The sequence below is a fragment of the Dermochelys coriacea genome, chromosome 11 (genome assembly GCF_009764565.3).
Source record: "Dermochelys coriacea isolate rDerCor1 chromosome 11, rDerCor1.pri.v4, whole genome shotgun sequence".
In the NCBI taxonomy this organism is placed as follows: Eukaryota; Metazoa; Chordata; order Testudines; family Dermochelyidae; genus Dermochelys; species Dermochelys coriacea.
The window spans coordinates 45,326,932-45,343,972 of NC_050078.2; the positions used below are offsets into that span (position 1 = coordinate 45,326,932).

At 42.0% G+C, this 17,041-nt stretch overlaps 1 protein-coding gene across 4 annotated transcripts in view; it reads left to right on the forward strand.

Moving 5' to 3' along the window:
• Positions 1-2,998: 2,998 nt before the first annotated feature.
• OSBPL6 (oxysterol binding protein like 6) overlaps positions 2,999-17,041 on the forward strand; it is a 213,892-nt gene continuing 199,849 nt past the window's right edge. For 2 of the 4 annotated variants that reach the window (XM_038422141.2, XM_038422152.2), the window contains exon 1: positions 2,999-3,367. The gene's annotated coding sequence lies outside the window, so the exon portion shown is untranslated. The remainder of the gene's footprint in view (positions 3,368-17,041) is intronic. The other 2 variants (XM_038422145.2, XM_038422146.2) reach the window with 1 other exon arrangement.

A 17,041-nucleotide genomic window follows, 5' to 3' on the forward strand; every position in this document is an offset into this window, starting at 1 on the left:
TGGATATGATACTCTTCACTTACCCCTCTGAACCGTTGTGTAGCATTACTGTCATATTCCTCTCCGTATGTGGTTTGTCTTCACTGATGGTTCAAGTCTGTATGTGTGCACATGCAGGTGGGTCCCCAGAGAGAATGTAAGAATGTTGAGATCCTGGATCGGAAGTTGCTATGTGATTTGATATTGCATTGTCCACTTTTAATGATCAAAGTTGGCAGATTCTTCAGGTCAAATAACTTCAGAATTTTTTTCCTTTTTACCTATTATATCAAAACAAAAAATAAATACAGGAAGTTTGTTGATGTACATCATAAAAATAGATAGGATGTGCAGTGAGGTGGAGTTAATGTTGAGAGACAGTTTACATTTCTTGAATTTCCTATATTTTGCATGTTGTAGTTCTCAAACATAATACTGCATTAATGCTAGCTACTAAAATTTACTATATTTGTATGTAAGGGGCCTGATTTTCAGAGGTGCAGAGCAGCCAAAACTCCCTTTGACTAAGTGGGATAGTGGGTGTTCAGCTTCTTTTGAAATACAGGAAATACTGATACTATAAATTAAAATGTTAAATAGAAAGCAAAATTTTATCAATTTATTGAGCCATATTTGCCTGACAGGCAGAACACTCTTCTGTTTATTAAACAGGAAGGATTTAACCTGATGGAAACCTCATATTCCACAATTCTCCTTTCTGCTACATCCTATTTGGAATGCAAAGAATTCTTCATATAGTGTCCCTGGCTGAATCTGATGTACATTTCACTGTTTCCATATTTTAGTCTTAGGCAAACAAAATCCTGAGGGCAGACTAGGGGATGGGATCTATTATATAAGAAAAGAGACATTTCTAAATATTAAAACGCTAGTTGAACGGTTCTCTAACTTTGAGATTGGCCTCTCTGGGGAGGCTGAGGAAGTTGAAGTTGAAAATTGAAGATAACATTTTTTTACAGAATGTTTTTCACTTAGAAAAGCAGTGAATTCTGATGAATGCTGAATATGTAATTAATAGTGCTGCTTTTTAATAGCCCCAGAAATAAAAGAACAATTAACAATTTACTCTTGTTCAAATGTTGTGAAGTATTTTTGCAAAATGTATAATTTAAAATATAAATTCAAAGGAAAATTTCTCCCCATACACATAGGACTGAATAATAATTTGTACCTTGGGGATGAGATGTTAATATGGAACTTCACAACTCTCACTCTGATTAAAGAGAAATCTACTACACTGTACAAGGAATGCTTTTAGGTCTAATTCTACAAGGTGTCTTAAATAAGCATGTTTGGAAGGTTACCAACTGTCATAAATACAAAGGGAAGGGTAAACACCTTTAAATCCCTCCTGGCCAGAGGAAAAACCCTTTCACCTGTAAAGGGTTAAAAAGCTAATAAACCTTGCTGGCACCTGACCAAAAATGATCAATGACAAGACAAGATACTTTCAAAGCTGGGGAGGGGGGACAAAGAGTTCCCTCTGTGTGTTGCTTTTGCCAGGACCAGAGCAGGAATGCAGGTCAGAACTCCTGTAAAGAGTTAATAAGCAATCTAATTAGATATGCATTACATTTTCTTTTGTTTAAATGGCTGATAAAATAAGTTATGCTGAATGGAATGTATATTCCTGTTTTTGTGTCTTTTTGTAACTTAAGGTTTTGCCTAGAGGGATTCTCTATATTTTGAATCTGATTATCCTGCAAGGTATTTACCATCCTGATTTTACAGAGGTGATTCTTTTACTTTTTCTTTTTGCTTTTTCATTGTTCATTTGTTTCATTTGCTTTTCTTCAATTAAAATGCTTAATGCTTTTTCATTGTTCTTAAGATCCAAGGGTTTGGGTCTGTGTTCACCTATGCAAATTGGTGAGGATTTTTATCAATCCTTCCCCAGGAAAGGGGGTGTAGGGCTTGGGGGGGGGAAGACATTTCCAAGTGGACTCTTTCCCTATTATTTTTGTTAGACGCTTGCTGGTGGCAGCAATAAGGTCCAGGGACAAAAGGTAAAGTAGTTTGTACCTTGGGGAAGTTTTTAACCTAAGCTGGTAAAAATAAGCTTAAGGGGTTTTTCATGCAGGTCCCCACATCTGTACCCTAGAGTTCAGAGTGGGGAAGGAACCTTGACATCAACAAATTCATTTTCATATCTGAGAAATAAACTTTTCCTTTCATTAAGTTCACTCATGCAATATTGTTTACCTAAATCTCATAAAAAGATGTACAGTAATGTCCCAACAGAGTTTTTGCCTTAATACAATGCATGCATTAAAATACAATTATGAATGTGAGGAACAAAGGCATTGTAAGTTACATAAGAGATGGATGTCTTGGGTACATTTTTAAGCACCAGCTAATAGCTGGTCCTTTTAGCAATCACAGTGATCTCACCCCAAGGAGTGTGTTTGCTTGTAAAATTACTCTTACTAGGTTTATATCTTTCATTAGGTATTTATGGGAAAACCTGTTTATTTTTTTATTAACATTGTCAGAAAACAATGAACAGGGCATATTAAAAAGGTCTTAAAAGTCAAATCTGTCCAATGAACTTTGAAAAGTAATTTTATGAAGTAATAAGATTGTAATCTATTTTAATGTTTCATTTGCTCACTTCTTCCATGAAACTGCACACTTTTCATATGGATGATTACTAAAATATTTACATAAGATAGGTTTTGTTTAAAAAAATTGTACTGGATGATTTTCCATGGTAGGCATAAACTATTCATACTTTCAAGATATAAAGTAACAAATTCTATCCAGCAGGTGCAAAGTGATCTTACATCCTGGACTCTTACATGGCTCTGCTCTCAGGAGAGGTCATTAATCAAAACAGTGCTTTGTTCGTTGTCATAAAGCATTATAGAATAGTCTACATGCACACAGGGGAAATTTTTAATAAGGTCAACAGTTTGTTGTAGTGTGTATGGATTGTATTAATTCTCTTCCAGCTGAAGAAAGGTGGGGGGGGGAATGAGGAATGTGGAGGGAAGAAACCCCAGCATTTCAAAAGTAGGTAACATTTTTAAAAGAGACAAAGCTACAACTACACACTGTCACAGAGTGACTGGCCCCTTTAAGAGGGAGCAGGGTTCAGTACACCTGTGACTGATTAAGGGAAGGCAGTTGAGCCTTGTATTAAGGGGGAGACAGCAGCAGCTGAGTGTTGGTGAGCACCTGTAGACATTGCAGAGAGTAAGAAGGCTCCTGTGGAGAACTGAGTTGAGGGGAAAGAAGGGAACACCTCATTGGGGTAGGAGACCTATAATGAAGACCAAATCCCAGCTAGGAAGTGCTGGGTGAATAGGAAGACATACTTTGACGGAGGAGGGGCTGTGCCCAGCTTGAGACTGGGTGAAGACTACAGGTTTGATTTCTGTTTTGAAAGACTCTATGCTAAGCTTAATAAATTGGACCCCAGAAGGGGAATGCTTTGAATATCTGGACTTTCTAAGAGCTTCTCAAACAGAAGGGTAAAATGAGGCAGGATGCTGCAGGGCAACCTCTGGCTAGCAGAGAGTGCTAAAGGGCAGTTGTGCCATTTAATATACACCAGAAACACGCTTTCCGAGAAAAGTGGAGTTCTGTTGAAAGAACATATGAGGCCTGTTTCTGCTCCCATTGATGTAAATTGCAATACCTCCCTTGATGTCAAAGATGTAGAATTGAGCCTTTATTAAATAAATTCTCAAATAAGAAAAGTCTTAGATAAATGTTCATGGAAGGTCCTTAGGTGGATAGCTGTGAATATGCATAATGTGGTGCATATTTGACCAGCTCACATTTAATTAAATGCATTTAAGTTGTTAACTGAAAATATCCTGTATATTATTTTCTATATTAACTAGCTAACTTCATATGTAAACCTTTTAAAAAAATCTTATCAAAGATTCTGTTCAAACTTTCCAGAAATGTTCATAGTTGAGTATGAGACATTTTCATTTGAAAGGTAAGCTTTTTGGAAAGTTAAGAAGGGTTGAAAAGAGGGTTTTATAATGGAATAGGTTTCATAGTAGCAGCTATGTTAGTCTGTATTCGCAAAAAGAAAAGGAGTACTTGTGGCACCTTAAGAGACTAACAAATTTATTAGAGCATAAGCTTTCGTGAGCTACAGCCGATGAAGTGAGCTGTAGCTCACGAAAGCTTATGCTCTAATAAATTTGTTAGTCTCTAAGGTGCCACAAGTACTCCTTTTCTTTTAGTAAAAATGGAAGTGAACATTCCATTATAAGAGTGTGGCTATATTACTGTAAGGAGCTCCCTTATAACTCCAGCAGAGGTCACTGATACCCAGGCTGTGCACAATACTAGTCACTTCACAAAGGACATTGCATTTGAAAATCTAGAACAGTTTCTACAGGCAACTGACTACATAAAATCATTTAGTCTCTTTATACCAAGAGCCCTCTTGGCAGACTCATAGGGTCCACTATTGTTTTAACAATAACTTATGTGGTTTTGAAAAACAAATGTTGCTTCATTATTTTAAATCCATAATGATTTACTTTGTAGCTATTCCATATACATTTATTTTTTTAACTTCACTGCAGTTCATTTCCTAGTAGCTTCTTTTATTTCACTTGAAATATGAGTTCATCTATCTTTGTTTACAAAAGTTAAAGTCAATTATATAAATGAATCAATTTAGTTGACTTATTTCTGGGGAATATCTCTGGTACACTAGTAGCAAATTAGCTGCTTGATTTGCAGAAATATCCACAAATAGTAACAATTAAGTGGGGTTTCTTCAGTTTCTGAACTTCTTTGAAGTTCTGGGATGGTTTCTCATAAAATAATAATTTGAGTAAATTACTTTTAGAAAATCTACTCCCACCTGGAATGAGATCTTGTTAGGTGACACATGAATAAAAAAAGCACGCTATTATGTTTCATAACAGCAATCTCAAAAGACTAAATAGCAATGTAAAGGGACTAGAATGATAATGAGCAGGAAAGGGATGATGAGGATAAGAGTTTAAATAAGATGGAAAAGGACCAGAGTGAGCAAGAGAGGGAGAGGGAAGGAAAAGTGGAAAGTAAAGAGAGGTACAGAAGACGTAGAAATTTTTTTTGAGACAATGCTCTCTCACTGCCTTTAGTGGGGAAGACCTTTGATGGGACAGCAGGAAATGAGAGATGTCCAAATGCACGTGCAGGAGGAAAGGTGGCCACCACCCTATGTCTCCCCCCCCCCCCCATCCCCGGCGCGCCCATGGTTCTCTGCTTTGGCATTGGCTGGGTAAAGGGAGATGGGGTTATCTGATTGGCTGCTGTGGGCATCCCCAGTGCCTAGTTGAGCTAAGGCAGGGCTTTGCATAAGCCTTTTTTGGGTATGTGTACACTGCAATAAAAACCTACAGCACCAAGTCTCAGAGCCTGGCTCAGCTGACTTGGATTTGGGCTGCTGGGCTATAAAATTGTGGTGTAAAGGTGCGGGCTTGTGCTGGAGCCCAGGCTTTGAAACCACCACTCATGGGGTCTCGGAGCCCGGGCTCCACCCCTAGCCTGAACATCTATGCTGCAATTTTTATAGCACTGCAAACGAGTCAGCTGACCCAGACCAGCTGCAGCTATGTCCTGCGTGGTGTATGTTTTTATTGCAGCGTAGATGTATCCTAAGGATGTCTGCCGCACCAAGTCTCAGAGCCCAGATCAATTGACTTGAACTTAAGGTATGCAGGCTATGGGGTTAATGGGGGATGTAAACATTCAGGCCTAGGCTCTATGATCCTGTGAGGGGGAGGATTTCAGAGCCCAGGCTCCAGCCCAAGTCTGAATTTCTACATTGCTATTTTAGCAGGACCAGCTCTAGGCACCAGCAAAGCAAGCACATGCTTGGGGTGGCAAAAATTTCCAGGGGTGGCATTCCGGCCATCTTTTTTTTTTTTTTTTTTAAGCCCCATGATCCAGAGTCAGCTTCCTGGTAGCACAGGTGGGTTGGAGGCAATAGAAATTGAGGTTCATATAATGCTGGTATGATAGCTAAAATTGCTATTTGCAGCTGTTATCCAGAGGGGGGAAGGCTAAAATGGCCAGCTCCCAGAGGTAAATGAGACCGGGATTGTGCAGTTGGACCTTGTGCTCTTGGGGGAGGGAGGGAGGAGCTTAAAGTCTTCATGGACCGAGATTTCCCACCCCACCCTCAGCCTTGTGGCCTCTGTCTGTCCACCTCCCTTATGTGGGGTAAGGGATGGATCTACTCCAAGTTACTGTGTGGTTCATGGTAAAGGCCCTGCCTGCTTTGTGAGAGCTGGGACAGGCGATGTACTGCCCCTCCCTGATGTATAATTAATAAAGTTGTGGCCTTTCATTTAAACCCATCTTGTGTGTCTGTCAGTCATTTGCCTGCTTGTCTGGGGCAATCTAATCAGTGCCTTTTATCAGTCAGAGACGTGAGCTGCTTCCTCAAAAAGAGTCAGTTCAGATATTGGGAAATGCAGGGGTGGTAGGAAAGGAACAAAACTTAAAGGAAATGACAGAGGTGTTGTGTTCTTTTGGAATCAAATTCTGCTGGGCTGTATTTATTTATTAAAAAAGCATTTGGGGTGGACCCTGCCATTGGCAAACCACCCAGGTTTATGACTCAGAGCCTTCAGTAAATCCAAGCTCTATTCTTTGACATCTTTTCCATTCTTTTTTCCCGTTCCATTTTTGAGTCTGCAACTATAAGAGGAGCTGTCTTACAAATCATGAAATCTTGTAGAGTGTGCTTTTCATATGTGCATAATTAAAAATTATGGCAGCATCACCTTTTGTGGATACTTTAGTATATACGAAGTAGGGAGCTGTTTATGTTGGGCATAGTAAAATCTTGTTCCTTGGTCCTTACTTTGTGAAGATTTTGTTCCTTCCACAGTGAACACTAGTCCCATCCCCCAGCCTGGTTTGTATTTAATACATTGGTACAACGTACATTACAGGTGGATTAGATGTCATGCCCACAACCTCAAATTCTGGCAGGGACAAATGCAGCAGGAGTAGCTCAAGTTACAAACTAGAATCAAGTACTGTGGAATCAGCTTGATATCCAAATACCTAAAAAAATAAATTTAAAAAAAAAATTCCAAATGTCTGAATTCTGATCACTAGCTTAGTGGAAGACAAAATAAAAGGAAATCGGGGATCAACTGACTTAATTGTAGAGAATTATATGTACATAAAAGTCAGCCAAGCCTAGTATTTAACTGCTCTTTCATACACTCCAGTTATAAATGCTTTTAAAGGGAAGCTGCAAAGCAGTTGCGTGTGGAGGTGAGACAGCTATTCTGGCCTTGGTGTATTGTAAATGTCATTAAGAGCTGGACAATTGCATTTCAATATGTATAAATCATTTATTTTCTAGGTGGTGAAACTGCTGACTTGAACTATATATTGTATTAAAACAGCTAAACTGGAAAACAGTTTTCCAATTTATAAACTATGGTATAAATGAACCAGATAATTTTTGCATACTCGTGTCTCAACAAATGCAGAAGTTGTAGTAGTACCTTTATCCAAAAGAGTGGAAGATATGAAACCAATTAAATATACCATGCATGGTATCATCTCAATAGGGTTACCAGTGTCCCAATATTTGATGGATCTACTAATGTAACCTTTGGTGATTGCCATAGACAATAGAAACAAACATACAAGTCAGTGAGAAGATGCCTAAAATATAAAGATGCTGATAAATAAACAAAACAATACTGTCAACATTCAACAAAAAGGAAGAGTCTGGAAACATTTCAGGTAACTAGTAAAGTTGGTTACAAGTATAAATATGCTACATAGCTCTCTTTTTCTATGGAATTTAAACTGGATTCTGAAAAAAATGATAAATCTGAATATTAAATCATAGCTCTAAATAACAAAATCAGATAATTTGGAACCTATTTAATTAAACCAAATGGAAGACTAATGGAATAGATGTAGGTAGTGTATAAGAAAATCTGCTTTTTGTGACTATAAATCTTGGTTCATCTTTCCTTGAAACTGGTGATCTGAGCCTACCTTTCAAAAATAGAATCTCAAAAATAATATCTGGTCACAATGGATCTGCAAGAGTCATATGTTTATCTAGTCTTTTAAGACTGGTATATGCGTCATTCTCACAGCTCAAAGAATCTGTTAGCCTAGGGAGAAAAAAGTTATAACTCAATATTTGCAGCTGAGATGTGTGAATAATTAGATATTGGGCATTGATTTAGGAATAGACTATCACCTTTCTGAGACCACCTACACCAGAATTTCTCAAGCTTTGATCCATGAACTATAAAGAGTTGGCTGGTCACATGATGCTACCTTTCCACTTAGTTTCCACTACTAAATCACATTACAATTCAGGAAAAAAAAATACAATAAATACTTAATTTTATGCAGAATCAATTGCCATCATTGCTACAGGGATGTTATCCAATTGTAGTTGGACTGGAAGGTGATCAGTGTGATAGTGAATGAGAAACGAAATGATCCATGAAGGAATCATTCTACGAAGATGTGGACCAGTCTATGAGAGAATTTAGGAACACTTGTTTGCTCATTCTTGCTAATATCTGAAATAGTATCCGTACAGCTTCCTTTTAATGCCACTGAAATGGTCAACAGAGGATATAAGAAATGCTTGGAGCACAGACGTGGCAGTGGATGGAAACAGATATGTGGAAAATATGAATAAATTTACACATGTATGATCTCAGAGTCAAACTTAACCAGCAGAAAATTCTGATCCTGACTTACTGGACACAGTCAAGAATGAAAAAAAGACAGAATGATCTAATAATTTTTTACAGATGTTTTGCTTGTACTTTTCAGGTAAATCAGCTCTGGGATAAGATAATTAAATGTTAATGTTAAGACTTTTTCATCAACTATTGTTAGGGCAAGATGTATTTGGTTTCTCTGAAATATTAATTCTTCTACTCCAGATCCTTCTTGAAGCTCTAACAAACTCCCCAAAGATAGAGCAGAATCATGAAGTTCATGCTTCTTATTTGACTCTCTGGTCCCTTTCCACTTCAGGAAATCTGCTGCTCTCTGGGAGAGTAATGCCTCCTTGTCAGACCCTAGCATTAAGGAACATTGATCCTGCCTTACACAAGCAATTTGAAGCAGCTTCTAAGGGTCTCATCCTTTTGAGCTTGTTTGAGGTTCAAAGAACTCCTAGATGATCTAGGAACCTGTGAACATTTCTCTAGAATACTTCATTTAAGCAACTCTGTATGTGAGGCTGCTAACTATTGCAAGTAATGTGCTTCCTAGAAGAGACCACTGGCTCAGGTTGAGATTAAGCATCTTTCCAGTCAAGTTGTCTCATTGCCCTTCCCTTCTCTTGAAGCAAGTTCTTTTTAGGTCATTAAAACTAGCCCTAAATATTTTAGATCTTTGAAAAAATCCTCTTTATCTTCTGCCAAACAGAGTAAGCCTTAGTGATGACAGTCATCTTACAAGGGGACAGGCACAGATTCAAACCTTCTATAACCTGAGATCTAGAGGATACAGGTATCAGAAGGAACAAGGTGAATCTCAGCACTAGTTTCAAAGATCTAATATTAAGGCCCATTAATTCATTTTTGAGTGCCCAAGAAGAGCTTTAGACCACCTAAGGAAATGGCTCGGGATAGATCCCCTTTAATTTATCAAGAAGAATGTGGGGAAATTCAGTGTTGTACATCAAACCAATGAGTTTATAGAGAATGTGAAGGTCTCCAGTGTTTTCAGATCATGCTTGTGGTAAGATGTTGTTGACAGAAAGACAATGGATTTCCACCTATAGTGCAGTGCAGAATGAAGTTGATTCTGGAATTTCAGAAATACCATCTTCTGTCTATTGAGATCTGGCCCAAAGGGACTGGAAACCAGTTGGCTCTCCCCAGCTAGAATGGGGGAGTCTGATGGCAGATGGCCTCTTTGGGGTTGTACTTTGTACTTTGAGCAGATGCCAGGCTCCCTGAAAGAACAAGAGGCTGACACAACTACAACAGATTCTTTTGTGGCCCTCCTTCTGCATCTTGTATCCAGCAGATACAGGGTAAAGCAGAGAATCTGGGTGATCAGGTTCTACCAGTTAGTTTCCTGTGACTCAAGCTGCTGAATTCTCACTCTGCTGAAATCATTGCCACTTTATGCTCTGTTTTCTACTTTTTTTTTTTTTTCTTTTCATCCTTTCAACATCTGAGTTGTTACTGCTGCTGTGACCTTACAGTGTTGTACTCTGCAAAACCCCCAGTAAAACTTTGTCTCTAAGAACCTGGGACTTGACTCTGTTTGGCACCTATTGTCCCTTATGTGAAACAAAGGTATAAACCAAAAGAAAATACAATGGATAATACCAGAGGCAAACAGCACAGAATCTCAGTTTTAGGATATATATTTTTTGTAGCATATCTGAAGTATTTTACTCTGTAGTACTTTCTAACATCCCTATATATGTTTGGTCCTGTGATGGGGCGTACAAACCCCACACTGAGTAACTAACAAAGGCTTAAGGCCTCATTTTGTGCTCAGCCAGTTGTGCCCCACCACATTTACAGCAAATGCTCCATCTGCTGGAGGAATTAAAAGGCGGCGAATTAGCTCAATTGGGGAGCAGTACTGAAGGTGAGCAGACCTGCAAACCACAGGTCCAGCAGAGCAGAGGGGAAACCTAAAGGCTCTGACGCAGCTGCCCAAAGGGGCTCTCCATGAGGAAAGGGAGGACCCTCTGCAGAGGCAAGCAGAGAGGAAAGTATCCTGTGGCCCTGGACAGTGGCCACTCCCTTTTGCTTCCTTGTGATTTAGATTTTTCCCACCAGGCAAAGGTCTTGGACTGAGGTGACTCCAAGAGGGGAGACGAGAGAAAGAGGCCCAGGGAGGATAGCCTTAAGTAATCTTGGTTGCCAGGCTACTGGTAGCCCAAAGGGCCCTGGTGGAGTGGGAGGGCCTGGGCTCCCCTTTCCACAACCCCCTTGGTAGTCTGGGGTTGTGGCCATGACCACTAGGCCACACTTCCCAACCAGACCCTGAATGAAGACCATTACAGGTCCCTAGCATGTGGATGGGAAGCAAGCGCTTTACTCAAGAATGACACAAATTTTCCTTCTCGCTGAAGTGTGGAGTTGTGCTGATGTGCTTTAAAGGAGCTGCAGCTAAGATAGGGTGGCTGCAATGAGGGGAAACAAAGAATGGGTAATAGGAGGCATCCCAGGCCTGATAGAGACAGGGCTCACTTTTAATTTTAGTCTGCAGACATCTGTTGATGGAAACAGTTAACATTATCCGATGGTCTGCAGATATTGTCTTTGCATGGACAATTACATTATATTTTATAGCTATGCTTTGGAAAACATGCCCACAATCCCAGTGTACCTCAACATTTCTACTACAGTGATCAGCAAGTGAAGAGTTAATAATGTTAATATTTAAGGGTTTTTTTTTTAATTATAAGCTTGAGAGGAATGGGAGAAATTGACATTTCCCTTAGAACTTTTGTTCTTCGAGTGATTGCTCATGTTGATTCTATTGTAGGTGTGCACGTGCCCATGTGTGTAGTCATCAGAGACTTTTGCCTTAGTGGTATCCATAGGGATAGCCATTGTGCCCCCTGGAGTGCCATGCTCATGGTGCATGGTATGTCAGGTGCTACCATCCCTGCACCCTCTCAGTTCCTTCTTACCACCTGTGGTGGTTGGTCAGAGCACCTCTCTCCCTGGCTTCACTAGTGGTTGTTCTTCCCTTGTTAAGAGCTCTTCAGCCTTAGGGCTTTGTACATAGTTTTATTTGTTTCTTTGTAGTTAGATAGTTATAGTTAGTTGACAGAGTCCCTAGGGGACTTTGCCCCAGACAGGGCATGCCCTGGTCCTCTGGGTTCAAACCTTGCATGGACTGTAGCAGGCCTATGCCTGTTAGTGATCCCCACAGCAGCTGTCTCAAGTGCTTGGGTGAATAGCATGTCAAGGAGAAGTGCCGTATTTGTAACTCCTTGTTCAGAAGGGCGAAAAGCTCCTATGCCTGGTGGCGGTGGAGGAGGTTCCTCAGGAAATGCACGGAAGAAGTTTCTATTCCCATTATTTCCTAACCCAGAAGGCCAAAGGGTTGCTCAGACCCATTCTGGACCTGCGTCTCCTCAATAAGTCTAAATGTTGAGGTTCCATATGGTTTCCCTGGCCTCCATCATTCCTTCCTGGATCCGGGAGACTGGTATGCTGCGCTCAACTTGAAGGACACTTATTTCCATATTCCCAGGACACAGGCATTTCCTCCGTTTTATAGTGGGAGGATGCCATTTGCAGTTCAGTGCTCCCATTTGGCCTATTGTCGGACCCAAGGATGTTCACCAAGTGTACAGTGCCAGTCGCGGCTTACCTCGGGTGGTGTGGGGGCCACCTGTTCCCGTATCTCGACTACTGACTCATCAAGGACAGATCTCTGGAGTGGGTGAAAAGAAGCCTCCATCTGGTTTTCTCCACCTGTCTCAGCCTGGGCCTGTTGATAAATGTGGAGAAGTCCATGTTAACACCAGTGCAACACATTAGAGTTTACAGGGGCAGTTCTCAACTCCACGTGAGCCAAGGCCTTCCTTCCAGAGGCATGGTTTCAGGCCATGGTGGACTTAATCTCCCACATAGGGGCCTACTTGCTCACCAGGGCCCGTACGTACCTGCAACTGTTGGGCCACGTGGCTGTGTGTACATATGTGGTCAGTCATGCCTGGCTCCATGAGGCCCCTGCAAACATGGCCGACCTCAGTTTACATTCCCAGCAGGCACCCCCTGGACCGAGTGGTCACGGTGCCGAGCCATGCCCTACAGTCTTTGGACTGGTGGCGGAACCCTGAGTTGATGCTGAGAGGGGTTCCCTTCGTGGCCCCGTCTCCTTCGCTCACCCTGGTCTCAGGGGAGTTGGCTGCAACACAACCTAGCCCTGAACATCAACATCAGGGAACTCAGAGTGGTTCACCTGGCTTGCCAGGCTTTCTTACCCCATCTGAAGGAAAAGGTGGTACAGGTCCTGATGGACGATACGGCCATGATGTATTACATCAACAGGCAGGGTAGTGCCAGGTCCTCTGAGCCTCTGGGACTTCTGTGTACAGCACAACATCTTCCTTGTAGTGGCCCATCTGCCCAGAACCAGGAACGTCCTGGCAGATCGCCTCAGCAGGTGCTTTTCATCTCGCAACAAGTGGTCTCTCCATCTGGAAGTCGCTAGCCTAATCTTCCACAGGTGGGGGCTCCCCAGGTAGACCTGTTCACTTCCTGTTCTGCCAAGACGTGCCATGTGTTCTGTTGTCTACAGGGCAGGGACAAGGGCTCCTTTTCAGATGCCTTCCTGATTCCGTGGTCGGGATCGTTGATGTATGCCTTTTCGCCGGAGCCATTGATCCATAGGGTCCTGATCAAGGTGAAGCAAGACAGCGCGATGATCATCCTCATTGCCCCTGTGTGGCCCCAGCGACACTGATTTGGCATGCTGCTGAGCCTGTCAGCAGCCACCCCGCTGCAGCTGTCTCTTTGACTGGATCTGCTGTCCCAGAACCACAGCAGCCTGCTGCCCCCTAACCTCACAGCACTGCACTTGACAGCCTGGCTGCCGCGTGGCTGAGCAGGGAGGAACAGCAGTGCTCCGCTTTCCAGTGGGTTCTGTTGGGCAGCAGGAAACCCTCCACCAGGGCTACCTATGTGGCAAAGTGGAATCGTTTCACATGCTGGGCCTTGGATCGGCTCATTCGTGCAGAGGAGGCTTCGGTCCAGGGCTTGTCATTGTCTTCGGTCAAGGTTCACCTGGCAGCCATTTCTATGTTCCACCCTCTATTTCAGGGCAGGTCAGTCTTTGCTCATCCCATGATGGCATGGTTCCTGAAGGGGCTGGAGTGCCTTTACCCACGTATCAGGGACTCGGTCTCCCCTTGGGACCTCAATCTCATGATGTCAAAGCTCATGGGGCTCTCCCTTCAGGCCCTTGACATCCTGTTCCCTTTTGCTTCTCTCCTGGAAGGTCTCCTCCTTGGTTGCTATTACTTCGGCTCGTCGGGTGTCAGAGATTGGGGCACTTTTTGTCTGAGCCCCCTTATGTGGTCCTCTATATGGATAAGGTCCTACTGCATCCGAACCCGGCCTTTCTACACAAGGTTATTTCCCAGTTCCACGTAAGCCAAGATATCTACTTACCGGTCCTGTGACTGAAACCTCATGAGACAGATGAGGGGCACAGGCTGAATACCCTGGACGTCAGGCAGGTGCTGGCCTTCTACGTTAATAGAACAAAGTCGTTCCTTAAATCAATGCAGTTGTTCGTGGCCTGTAGCTGATGGGATGAAAGGTTGCGCGGTGTCAGCCCAGAGACTCTTGTCCTGGATCACAGCCTGCATCTGCTACTGCTATGAGCTGGCGAAGATGCCCCTACCAGCAGTCATGATGGCTCACTCAACTAGGGTGCAAGCTTCCTCTGCAGCTTTTCTTGCGCAGGTGCCAATCCAGGAAATTTGTTGGGCTGCAACCTGGTCATCTGTCCATATGTTTGCTTCATATTATGCGCTGATCCAGGAAGCTCAAGATGACACTGGCTTCGGCAGAGCAGTGCTCCAAACTGCAAAGCTGTGAACTCCGAGCCCAGCTCCAAGGATTCTGCTTGTGAGTCACCTATAATGGAATTGACATGAGCAAGCACTCGAAGAAGAAAAACCGGTTACCTACCTTTCGTAACTAACTGTCCTTTGAGATGTGTTGCTCATTCCATTACCTGCCCTCCTGCCCCTCCGTTGGAGTTGTCGGCAAGAAGGAACTGAGAGGGCGCAGGGATGGCAGCGCCTGATATGCTGTGCCATGAGCGTGGCACTCCACAGGGTGCCATGCCCCTCCCTATGGATACCACTAAGGCAAAAGTCTCTGACAACTGCACACCTGGGTGCGCACACCCCTACAATGGAATGGACATGAGCAACAAATCTCGAAGAACAACAGTTACAAAAGGTAGGTAACCGTTTTTTCAGGATGTTTAGAGTCTCAAGTCATATTTCTGTATGGACAATACATGGAGTATAGTTTTCCTTGTTTCAGATGTTAGAATCTTGAGATAAGAATATAGATAATTGATTTAAACCTTTGCAGTTGGTGTCTCGAATTATAAGCAGAAAACCTCAGTAAAAAATACATCCTTATGACATCAGGTAACCACCGGCCAGATTTTCAAGTAGTTTATAGGGTTGTTTAAAGCTGGTTATACCTAGTTTTTGTGCTGATTTAATTAAATTAGTTTCTAAAGTACTTTGATTTCTAAACCAATATAGTTAAATTGGTGTAATCTTCTACTGAGGATGCAGTTATACTAATAGAAGATATCACTCTCCGAAATAAGCTATATATAAACTGATAATGTTTGTATAACTGCATCCACACTAATGGTTGCATCAGAACAAAAATTTTGTGTAGAAGTCCTCTACAGTGTAGACATACTCTTAATGTAAGCCCAGGTTTAGTAAAACTTGAGTTAGAAGACCCTGTGTTTGTTAACGTACAGTTTGAGTGTCTGCACTTGTTTGTAACCTGAGGTTAGGAATTGCTGAACCCTGGGTCCCAATATGGGGCTCCAGCGTCTACTCTGCATTATGTGTGTCCAAGTTCAACCACCCATATCCCTAGCACCCTTCTAAAATGTGGCCACTCTAGTCCTTTGTGATGCAGTGCATGAAAACTCGACTGTCCACCAAAATTGATTGTCCAGAGGACAAAGAAAGTCAGCCTATGGGATGATTGGATAATTGTAATGGACTTCCAGAGCATGAGTGCAGTTGGGCTACATCTACATTGCAAAGCAATTAGGGCCTGAACCCTGGGTCCTGGCTTGACTCAGGCTCTGAGCCTTCATCCCTTGGAGTTCTGGGACCCTGGATCTGAGCCCTGGGTTAGTGCGACTTGTGTGTAGGTGGAAAGGGGGTTACGCTTGAACCTGAGTTTGAATCTTGGGCTTACACTGCAGTGTAGATATACCCTAAGTCTGAGAAGGGTGTGTGTGTGTGTGCGTGGGTGCTTTATTTTATATATTTGATGGATCGCAAGATGTTAATGACGATCATTTTTATAAAAATGAGTTGTTATACTCTTCTGCACGTTTTTTGTTTGTTTTTTTTTTGGCATTGTTAAATCAGTACAAAAACTGTGTACAGAGCAACTCCCATGAGACTGATTTCAAGATCATTAGAGAAGTCAGCATTCAGAGCAAAGGTTGTAAATTCAGCCAATTTACCATACAGTTTGTTTTAGTTTCTTTGTACCACTAGTTCCTTGTTGGGACTAGAAATGGTAGTGGGGAGGCGGCTGAGTTAGAAATGGTGCTGCTGGTTTCATATCTCCCTGCCTCCACGCTCATTCCTGCTGGGGGAAAAAACTATGAATAATTCCATTACTTTCCCTTGGCTTATCTGTGGTTTTTCTTAGACTTTATATGACAAAGTTACTTTCCTAATTATGACTAATCACAAGTGCTGAGTATTCTTCTATCTTCTTTCTTTGATTAACTTCTCCTTCCACAACCTCCCTCCACAACAATCCTGCTTAACATTCTTCCAACCTCAAATGTTGAACGGAGAAAATAGAACAAAAATATTTGTGTTAATTATTTCACTGACTTTCTTCATTTGAAGTCACAATAAGACTTGCAGGTTCAGCTGAGGGACTAAAGAATGGGTTCTGAGATGCCAATCCCAGAAGGAGCACGGGAGGGACTGGGTGAAGGGGGCTGCTCTAGGGCCTGCTGAAATAGGAAAATAGGCAAGGCTCTGTGCATTCACAGCCATGGAACTTGCAGTGAAATTCACTCCTGGCCAGCACCATTATGCTCTAGAATATGAGCTTTAATTAAAAAACAGAACAAAAAATATTTCTCTTATGGTTGTGGAGATAACAACAAATGTGAACAGACTGTAAAACAATGCAGTAAGCCCACCTGAGTCTGCAGACAGCCTGAAACAACAGTTTTAAGATGTGTGAATTTCCCCATTCATCTCAAACAGAGCTCTGTGGCCTCCACGGTTCACAGTTATGGAATGTGGCAATTTTCTAAGATGCATAATTCAACATTTTTGACA